At 36.9% G+C, this 11,657-nt stretch overlaps 1 non-coding gene across 1 annotated transcript; it reads right to left on the bottom strand.

The window, feature by feature from the left end:
- Positions 1 to 365: 365 nt before the first annotated feature.
- Positions 366 to 504, bottom strand: LOC148587465 (small nucleolar RNA Z247). Its single transcript, XR_015911615.1, has one exon. It is a non-coding gene; the product is annotated as a small nucleolar RNA Z247 (small nucleolar RNA).
- Positions 505 to 11,657: the final 11,153 nt, after the last annotated feature.

Here is an 11,657-nt window from a genome sequence, read left to right on the forward strand (position 1 = left end):
ATCAGTGGAAGGTGGAGAAGATGAAGTAGCAAAAGCCTGCATATTGGGTGAGTTATCTTGTTGTTGAAAAGAATAATCAAACCTGTGGTAGCAAGTGAGGGCAGTGTGACCCGATTTGTTGCACACTTGGCATACTTGGCGAGGAGTAGGAGGGCTGGAGGAGTGGGGTGGTCCTCAACCACGACCATAACGCCCACGAGAGCCATGAGACCAGTTATTGAAGGATGGGGCCCTACGCTAAGACCCATTGTTGGAGGACTATCCACGGTAAGGTCCTTTGTGTCTTTGAGCAAAGGGACGTGCAGTAGTTAGATTTGCAAAGGGAAAAACTGATTCTGCAAAAGTGGAGTGATGCTTGAGACGCATTTCATTGGTGAGGAGATGCGCATATAATTCTTCAATAGTCATTGGGTCCACACGGGTTGTGATAGAAGTCACAAATGGATCATATTCAGATCCCAAGCCAGCAAGCAAAAATGAAACCAACTCAAAGTCATTGAGTGGTTGTCCAACTGCAGCTAATGTATTAGCAAGTGCTTTGAATTTCTAAAAATATTTAGCAATGGTGGAGCCTCGCTTTTTTAGCGTAGCCAATTGATAGTGGACTTGCATGATCCTTGCCCATGACTGGGAAGCGTACATGCGCTCAAGAGCATTCCATACTTCACAAGAAGTGGAGTAGCCAATAACTTGGGAGATAAGAGTCTCGAAGAGAGTGGATACAAGGATACAGAGGACCATTTGGTCCTGTTGGAGCCATGTAAGATATGCTGGGTTATCAACCTGAACAGGTTCACCCTCTGATGGGTTCATATTTGGAATAGTTTGTGGTGGGGGGAGGGACAGTTCCTTCAACAAAGCCATACACATTTTGGGCTTTGAGATAGGTGACCATTTGCCATTGCCACGTGAGATAATTGTCACGGGTTAGTTGGGCAGTGACACGGTGAGATAGGTTATTAAAGAGAGAGGCTGGTGAGATAGGGAGTGTGGAGGATGTAGGTGTTGTAGGAGGGGCAGTGCTGGAGGTGGTGGAAGAAGAGGCCATTTCTGAGTGAAGGGAAAAAAAAAAAAAAAAAGGAGTTGATGTGAGTCTAGAAAGGCTCTAATACCATATAATGACAGAAGAATTGGTATATTTGAAAACTCTCTCTCTCTCTCTCTCTGTTGTATTTTTACCATCCGTATACGTCAATATATATACACAAGACATTAGTGTCCGTTACAAGAGGATCCCACAGATTGTGGGTTTATTGATTACATGATATTACAAGGTGTGGCTGTCATTCTTCATGATTTATTTTCTGGTATTCTCATGCCTTTTAGTTGCAGCTAGATTCTTGTTTGTTGCCTTCTAATGTATTCCCACGTTTTGCAAATCTTCTCTAATGTGCACTTGCCTTGTTGAGTTTGTCTCATGGGCTGGCATGGTAATGGTGTGATTGACAGTTGTAGCAATTGTGATTTGCTGATTTTCCGTAATGAGCTGAATGTCCTCAAGTGTCTTAATAGTTTGTACTCCATCAAAGAATTCTCTAGTTCCTGAGACCCAATAGGAATTCAAGAAATGAGCAAAGGAGTGTGACCAAACAAATCAAGAAGAATGATTTAAGATTTAGATCCTGTTGAAGATACACACCGTTCGTTTGGTGAAATTCATCAATCAAGCAAAATGGGGTTGAGCAGTGTTACATTTCAAGGTAATCGAAAGGGAAAAGAGAGAGAGAGAGAGAGAGAAAGAGAGAGAAAAGCTTACCTCGATAGGTGGTTGGGTTGTCCTGCAACGGCGAAAATGGAGAGAGAGAGCAAGAGAAGAAAGGCCATGGTTTGACGAAAACCAAGGGTGAATGGCAGTTAGTCAGCGGCAGGCGTGCGGTGGTTGGAGGTAGAGTTTTTAACAGAGAGGAGAGGGTTAGGGCCAGTTTGCTGAAACTCGTTCAAGAAGAGAAGAAATAAATGTTTCAGAGGAAGAGGAAGAAGAAATGGTTTAATCGTGAATATGAAGAGAATACCCAAAACAATAAACAAAGAAAAAACAATAGTTTAAATAATATTATATTCAATCTAGTGTGCAAATTGCTATTCACCGTAGCAGTTAAGGTATAATAGCTAATATGAAACTATTCTACTGGAGCTAAAAAAATGGCAAAATATAGCTAAATGTAGCTAATATCTCTCTTCTAGCTACTCTGCTGGAGATGCTCTTAAGTAATTACAGTTACCTCTTCCTATTGGTTTAAGCTTTTGGGACATGCGGTAATTTAACTAAAAGAATTAGACGATGATGAAATACAAGACAAAGACAATAAAACAGATCACACAAGTGATCTTTGTTGAAAATTGGAAATAACACTCACTAAGAGATAATACAAAAAAGAAAGAGGAATATTCAACTTTATTCAACTTGATAAAATAACTTGGTTACATGGGTATTTATAGGATACAAATGATCATTTTAACTTCTTCACAATAACTTCATTCATTTACATCTCATATAACTCCCATCCTATGTAAAATAACTCTTGAAAAAAAATAAAAGACACAACATCTTCAACTCACTTAGTAACATATGAAAATATGAAATGAAAAGACACTTAGTAACATATGAAAATATGAAATGAAAAGACTCAACTAAATGTTAGAATTAAGTTTATTATTCAACACCCCATTTTAAACTTAATTTCTTTTAGCCTCCTTGAAATAACGAATAATTCTTTTAGCCACCTTGAAATGAGGTAGGTGACTCCATATAGCGACTAATAAGCCCAACTCCGTAGAGAATATCCGGTCTTGTGCATGTCAAGTATCTCAAACTTCCAACTAAACTCTTGAAGATTGTTGGATCCACTCGTTCTCCTTGTTCATTCTTCTTTGCCTTGACCATCCATTTCACTCCAATGAGTTTTTGTTCTTTTGGAGTAGTCGCTAACTCCTATGTGTTCTTTTCAATTGCTTTGATTTCATCATCCATGGCATTTTTAATTCTTCATCTTTGGATTGTAAAGCTTGTAGCCTTTAGAACTTGAGTCATAGCCAATGAAGATGTACCTTTTGCTTTTATCATCAAGCTTGGACCTCTCTTGATCCAGTACATGTATATAGCCAATGCTTCCAAAAACTCGCAAATGAGAAACACTTGGCTTTCTTCCGCTCCGTGCTTCTTGTGGTGTTTTGTTCCATAAGCTTCTTGGTAGGACAACGATTTGATAGATATGTGACACCATCAACAGCTTCTGCCCAAAACTCTTTAGGCATTCTTTTTGTCTTCAACATGCTTCGAGCCATATTGAGAATTGTCCTATTCTTTCTTTCAACAACACCATTTTGTTGTGGCGATCTTAGAACCATTAAAGGGTGACGAATTCCATTTTCTTCACAAAATTCTTTAAATTCATTAGATGTGAATTCACCTCTTTTATCGAATCTCAAAGATTTAATACAATAGCTACTTTGTTTTTCCACAAAGGCTTTGAATTTTTTGAAAACCTCAAACACTTGAGATTTTTCCTTTAAAAAATAGACCCAAGACTTTCGACTAAAATCATCAATGAAAAGAAGGAAGTAACGATTTTTACCGAATGAAGATGACTTAATTGGACCACAAATATCCGCATGAACAAGTTGAAGCGGCTCATTTGCTCTTGTAGTAGATTCTTTAGGAAAGCTTTTCCATAACTATTTGCCGACAAGACACCCTTCACAAAGTTGATCCAGTTGATTGATAGAAGGCAAACTATTCACCATTCTCTTTTGTGCCAACAATTTTAATCCGCTAAAATTTACATGCCCAAATCTCAAATGCCAAAGCCAAGATGAATCTTTCAAGCAAGTCTTGAGACATTTAGCCACATTCATTTGAATATTTAATAAAAACGTTCTATTGCTATTCATGTGAACTTTGGCTATCAAATTCTTCTTGTCATCTCTTAGTAAAAGACTACGACTTTTCATATAAACTTCAAAGTCTTTTTCCAAGAGTTGTCCCAAGCTCAAAATATTACTTTTCATACTTGGAACAAAATAAACATTTGCAATAAATTGATGTCCTGCATTTATCAAGTGAATTGAGATTGTATCTTCCCTTTTATTGGAGCTTTTGACAAGTCTCCAAAAATAACATTCCCGCTCACCGATTCATCAAGCTCCACAAAATTGTCTTTGTCTCCACACATATATGGTTGCTTGTCGAATTGTCAAGATACCACGAGTTCTTCTCTCATCTTTCTTCTCCTTTATAAGCAAGCAACAAAGTGGGCTCTGCTTCCTCGTTTTCAACATAATTGGCTTCCTCTTCAGCATTGTTAGCATCGCTTCTACACTCCCAAGCATAATGACCATATTTTTGGCAATTATAACATTTAATTTGAGATTTATCATACCTTCTTCCATATTGCTTCCAATTATTTTCTCGTTCTCGTCCTCTTGATGCTTGACCTCTTTCTTCGTAATTGTTCCAATTACGTGGGCCTATTCCTCTTCCTCTACAATGGCCACGACTGCGTCCTCATCCTTGTCCTCTTTGACTCCTTTCTTGTTTTTTTTTTTCCTTCTCTTTGGAAAAGATCTTTTTTAGCTATAACTTGCTCCAATGGCTCTTCCTTCTTCCTGTTGAGCCTTTCTTTATAGGCTTGAAGAGATCCCATAAGTTGATCAATACTCATGGTTCTTAAATCTTGTGACTCATCAATAGCTATAACGATATAGTCAAATTTTTGTTGCAATGAATACACTACAAAAAACCAAGCTTTTTTTGACGTGGCAAATAGTAACCCACTTTTTGCCACGTCACTAATTATTGATGTGGCAAAAATGCCACGTCAACAAAAAATTTATTGACGTGTTGAATGTGCCATGTCAATATTTAGTAACGTGGCACATTCCTCACGTCAATAAATAGCGATGTGTCAAAGATTGCCACATTGCTAAATTTAAATTCAATTTAATTTTTAAAAATTATATTTAAATAATATATAATAGTGACGTGGCAAAATATCACACGTCAATGAATATTGATGTGTCAAAATGGCACGTCAATAAATATTGACTTGCCGTTTTGACATGTCAATAATTATTGACATGCCATTTTGACACGTCAATAATTATTGACGTGCCGTTTTAACATGTCAATAACTATTGACATGCCATTATTTCACACGTTAAAAATTAATAATAGAGTAAAGTCCACATACCCCCCTCAAACTACCACCCAATTGACAATGTCTCCCCCAAACTTTCAATTGTGACAATGTCCCCTCCAAACTACCAAAACATTGTCAATGTCCCCCCCAAGACTAGCAATAAGACAAAAATGCCCTTATAAATTTCTCAATAAGACAAAAATACCCCTATAAATTCAAAAAAAAAAAATGTCCATCGTTTGGAGATTTTTTTTGTTTGTTTGTTTGTTTTTTTTTTTTTTTTTTTTCTTTTCAATTTTACTAAGGGTAATTTTATCATTGGGAGGAACATTGACAATTTTTGGTAGTTTGGAGTGGACATTGTCACAATTGAAAGTTTGGAGGGGATATTGTCAATTGAGTGGTAGTTTGAAGGAGTTATGTGGACTTTCCCTTTAATAATAAAAATTATGTGTTTTTTTTTATAAAAAAATTAACAATTAATAATTAATAACAAAATTTAATTGCTATGTGTATAATGATTATTGTAATTAATTAGATTGTTTCCGTATATATATATATATATATATTAAAACCCTTTAAAATTTTATAAAAATCATAAAATTTAATGAGTTTAAATTATAGGCTTATAATTTATATATATTAATTAAGGCCTTTCACAATACGAAAACTTCACATGCATTGATTATTTTTACTTGCAAATTAATCATACTTATTTAATTAGACCTTTCATATATAGCTAGGGTACGTATAGTTAGCTTAATTAGGTGTTGAAATAATTAGCTAGCTTCTACCCTATCTAGCTAGCTAGCTAGCTGTTAGGTATATATATATATATACCTTTCATGGACTATTAAAAAATCAAGTGATTTAAGAGCCACATTTTATTTATTTAATTTTAAAAATTAAATAGTTAATTAGTAGCTAGGTTTTATAAAACTTAACTACCAATTAAATAATTAACTTACCATAATTAGCTATGTTTTAATTATGGTAATTACTATAATTAAAAACCTACCTAATTATGGTAAGTTAACTAAATACCTAACTTACCATAATTATAGTAACTTACCATAATTAGCTAGGTTAAAAACATAGCTATTTATGGTAATGAAGTTAGGTAATTATGCTAACTTAGTTAATTAAATTAATCAGCCATTTTCTAACGTGCCACATGGCACGTTAAGAAATTCTTGACGTGTCACATGTTGACACGTCAAGAATTTAGATTTGGCCATGCATCCCCATGCCAGCTCCTTTTCTTTCCTTTTCCCTCCTTTTTTCTTCTCTTCTCGCACAGCACTCTTCTTTCCATTTTTTCACCGCCGGCCACCCATTCCTCCGCTGTCACCGGAAAGCTCCCTCGCTCCATCTCACACTCACTCTCTCACTCCCTCACTCACTCACTCTCTCACCCACTCCAGCTCGCTCTCTCTCTCTCTCTCTCTCTCTCTCTAACGGCTAGACGCCGTCTTTGTTCGTCGTCACCGTCGCTGTCTTCGTCTACGGCAGTTCTCTGGCTACAGCTTCCCTGCCGATTGGGTATGTGTGTGTGTGTTTATATATATATATTTTGGTTTATATGTTTTAAATTATTGTATTATATGTTTGGATGCATTATATGTTTATATGTTTTATATTGTATATATATTGTATTTATTTTATTTTCATAATCATTTTATTTTATTCTATTCTAAATTTTCAAGAAATTTTAAAACAATGTAATAAAAGTAAAGTTGGGCTTGAAATTCTACTTAGGAAATGATCTAGCTTTCCTTTTTAAAAATCTTAAATCTATGCTAGTTTAGGTCTATGGTTGGGGACTTGGGTTAATTAGAAATATCCCATTTCGACCTCGTTCTGATTAAGTTTACCATCTAATTAGGCCCATAACATACTTAATCGACCTAAACTAGCATACAACACTTAGCCAACTTGGCCCAACAAGCTTAAAACATGACTAAAGCTTAACACCTAATAAAATTTGAACAAATACCCTTCCTTTTTTTTTTTTTTTTTTTTAAATGGAATACCCTTCTTGTTGTTAGGTTTTGGAATTAATTCATTCGGTTTTGTAATTGTTATGAGTACTAGGGGGAAGACAAGTGCATGGAGGCCCCCATCTTCAGTGCGGCAGTCTACGGCACATGGGTCTCCATCGGACCATCATGATGACAGCATGCAACAGGACATTGCTCAGCTTATGAGGCAGCAGGTCGAGTATCGACCATTACTTCCAAGTGATATGGAAGGGGAGACCCTTATCCCTAATCCATACGGTTTGACAGGCCTGACCCAAATGGGGTATCAGTATGAGCCGTCTTCGTACAACACAGATGCATCCTTTCATCCACTTCACCTGCTAACATGCAGTGAGTTAGGGCTGTGTTCTTATGGCCATGTGGAGCGGCTCTACGGCCAACCTAATGTAGGTACGAACAATAGTGAGACATAGGCCCCAGATGCCCTGCTTGGTGGGACAAGTGCCATGGATGACTCGCAGCTCGATGACACTGCTCCAGTCGTGTTAGGCCCTCGCTAGGTCCGGATGATAAGTAAGTATATATGCCCAAAATACAAATATATACGTCCTTATTATTTCTAGTTAGTATTCAATTCAAAATGGTAATTATTAATGTGTTAGGTATCAATCTAGATTGAAGCACCTGTTTAGGAGTGTTCACCATTACCGACTCATACAGGTTGCCGGGGGTCCTCGCCAGGAAAAGGATCGTACTCGAGTACAATAGTTCATGGCAGCCCGTAGGATTTAGCGCTATGAGGTTTAGACAAATGACCGGTATGATCATAAGGAGCGGAAATTATGTTTGAATACGGGACGATTGGACAAAGGTACCGGAGCGTACGAATGAGGATATATGGGACGCCTTGATGGTATGTTTAACTAGATGTTATATGATAGCATGTGTATTTTATTATGTCAAACACTCCTAATGGATGTATATATATGCTCTAAGTTATTAATAAGTGCCGAATGTTGCACATTCAAGTCCCTTAATTTTCATATGTTAAATCCTTAGCGTTGTTATTTATTTGATTTTGTTTTTTTTTTTTTGTGTGTTTTTAGGTGTTTAATAAAGATACAAGAAAATTATTGATTTTGGGCTCAAAATGCATTTGAAGTACTGTAGCAAAGTTACTGTAGCTATAGTATGCTTGAGCGCAGCTACAATGCACTCGAGCGTACACAGGCGGCAGAGACAAAAAGGAGTTCGAAATTGATAAGGAAAATTTTTCTAGGTCTCCCAATTGGACTGGGAGACTGAATTTTGATTTTCCTAAGGTTTTTAGGGTTCTCCTAATCCTTATAAATAGGCTAAACATTATAAATAGACACACCGCTTCCTAGAGCTAGAAATCGAAAAATTGTCTTTGGAGCTTAGAAGATCATGAGCAGCTAAACCCCTTCGTGGGGTGTTAATGTAACCCTATCTAAGCACAATGGTTTGATTGTATTTAATTTCTAGATTTTCAATTTATGCATATTAATTGTATAACTATGAGAATTGCTATCTTTTGATTCTGTTTTTAATTATTAAATGCAATTGTTCTTAAATTCTAAAATCAATACTAGTGAAATTCTTCTCTTGTCTTAGAAAGTATTTTACTTTTATTGAAATCAAATCATTCTTGTTTTCTATGATTATGAGGATGATGGTTATACAATGGGTTTAATTGACATATGATCAATAGGATTTGATAAACCATGCCTAGGAAAGACGGATTGTACTACACTCTAGTTTTGTGTAATTTAGGTAGACAGTCCGTGCCAACCGAAGATGGGTTACACTTATTCATTGATTATATGTATCATGTTAAAGAATTTGATAATTTATACCTAGGGAAGACGAGTCGTACCCATCTTAGTGGTTAGGTAGACAATCCGTGCCAACCAAAGATAGATTATGCTTATTCTTTAATAAGGTAGTTTCTTGTTTATTTATAACATGCATAAAATGAATTTCTGGGATTAATTATGATTAGCTATTGTTGTGCGGATAGAGGTGAAGTCAATACCCTACACTCTCTCTCTTATTTTAAATCTCTTTTATTTTCATGCATTTTAGTTTTAAAGAAAATCAAATCAATTCTCTTTTTAATTAAGTTAATTTTGATCTTTCAAATTGATAACAAAACCCCTGCAGTCTTTGAAGTTTGACACCCTCTATATAGCTGTATCCTATAAAGATTTGTCCTAATGTGAGTTGTTATTTTTATAATTGATATTTTTGGTCACTAAAATACCACATCAATTTTTGACGCCGTTGCCGGGGACTGCTTAACGGTTTCATTATCAAATTTTAAGGAATAATTTTGGCTTAATTTTTTTTTTCTTTATTTTACGGTTCTAATTTAATTAATTAATTTATTTTTATTTATTTTTTTTTTTTTGTGTGTGTTTTATTTTGGTACTGTTGAGTTTTTCACTCAGGACTGTAGCTGCCCATCCTTGTGACTGCGATCAAGTGCAGATCGCGTGCGATCAAGCGCAAGTACGCACTCCAACAGGAATTCAGCAAGCTGCACTCGAGCCCTCCACTCCTGCACTCGCACCCATCTACGACAGTACTCTTTGTAGTAACTCCACCTATTTCAGTATACCATTCTGAATAGACGATAGATCTCCACTACTAGCTATCAGTGCAAAAGAAACCATATCCTCAAAGCTATACCTTTTTGTTGCTTTTCGATCACGTTTCTCTTTGCCTCTTGTTAAAGAATAATACTCTTCCCGGTGCTGTAAGTCTCTTGAAGATTCTTCGTCATCATATTCATTTGTGAGTGAACACTGTTCATCAAGCTCCACCTCCACAAATTGTTTCTCTTTCTGTGCTGTACTTTCAGAAAGATCATCTAAGTTAACAAACTTAGACATTTTCGGTTCCTGCTCTGTAACTTCAGGTTCTGCACCTGAGCCATCCTTGTACATAGCACATTCATCAAAGGTCACATTCCGACTTTTAATGATCTTCAAATTTTGATCATCCTAAAATCAATAACCGAAGGCCTCATCTCCATATCCAATGAAGAAACACTTACTAGATTTACCATATACTTTACTCCGAGGATCAGACTCAACAAGGATATACGAAGCACAACAAAAAACTTTCAAATGTGAAACATTTACCTCTTTTCCACTCCAGACTTCTTCCGGTAGTCTATGGCTCAAGGGAATGGAAGACCTTCTATTTATTAGATATGCAACAGTGTTCACAGCATCAACCCAGAAAGTCTTTGGTAACCCAGCATGCAACCTCATACTCCTAGCACGCTCATTGAGAGTTCTGTTCATGCACTTAGCTACGCCATTCTGCTGCGGCATTCTCGAGATGATTTTCTCAATTCTGATCCCATTCACTGTACAGAACTGATTGAACTCACCATCTGTGTATTCTCCTCCATTTTATGATCTCAAACACTTAAGCTTCAAGCCCGTTTCAGTCTCAACCATGGCCTTCCATTTCTTAAAAGTCTCAAATAAATCAGATTTACTTTTCAAGAAATAAACTCATACCTTCTTGCTTGAGTCATCAATAAATGTGATGTAATACTGCGAGCCTACAAGAGATGCCACTGGTGCGGGACCCCACAAATCCGTGTGTACTAGCTCCAGCTTTCCAAGCTTAGGTGCTTTGCCAACTTCTGCAAAACTCGCATTCTTCTGCTTCGCTAGAATACAGCCTTCATACAAATCAGACTCAACTGACTTCAACTCCGATAGTTTCCCTTTTGACATAAGTACTTTCATCTCTTTCTAGTTCATGTGCCCAAGCCTTAGGTGCCATAATTTTGAGTCAACACCCGTATCTGCAACAGCAACTATATCGTTACTATTCGTAGTCATATAGAGAGAACCCGTCTTATGACCACGAGCCAAAATCTAGCTCCCTTGCTGACCTTCCACTTTCCACTATGAAAATGAATTGAATGCCCTCCCTCATCAAGCTGTCCTACTGAAATCAAGTTCTTCTTCAGCTCCGGAATATGCCTGACCTTCTGTAGGTTCCATACCGAGTCACTGTAAACTCTAATGCGAACATCGCCTAGGCCCACAACACCCAGGGCCATTCTGTCAGCCAAATACACCTTCCCAAAATCTCCACCAACATAGTTCTCGAGAATTTCACGGATCGCTGTCGTATGAAAAGATACTCCTGAGTCTAAGACCCAAGAATCAAGTGGATTGTGAACAGAGAGAAGTAGGGCATCATATACTTCTTCTGTCTCTACGTTTGCATAATCATTCTCAGTCACCTTCCGTAGTTCCCTGCAATTCTTCTTATAGTGGCCAGTCTTGCCATAGTTCCAACACTCAGTTTGTTGTCCGAATCTGGATTTGCTTCTCCCTTTTCTGGAATTTGATTTGCCTTGACCAGAGTTTTTGTCTTGTCCTCTGCCACGAGTCTTGAGGTTTAAAGCAGTTCCAGAACAAGAGGCTTCACCCGCATCTCTTCTGCGAATTTCTTCACTAAGAATCAAATCTCTGACGTCTTCATA

Source organism: Corylus avellana, chromosome 2 (assembly GCF_965113065.1).
Source record: "Corylus avellana chromosome 2, dhCorAvel1.hap1.2, whole genome shotgun sequence".
NCBI classification, from domain to species: Eukaryota; Viridiplantae; Streptophyta; class Magnoliopsida; order Fagales; family Betulaceae; genus Corylus; species Corylus avellana.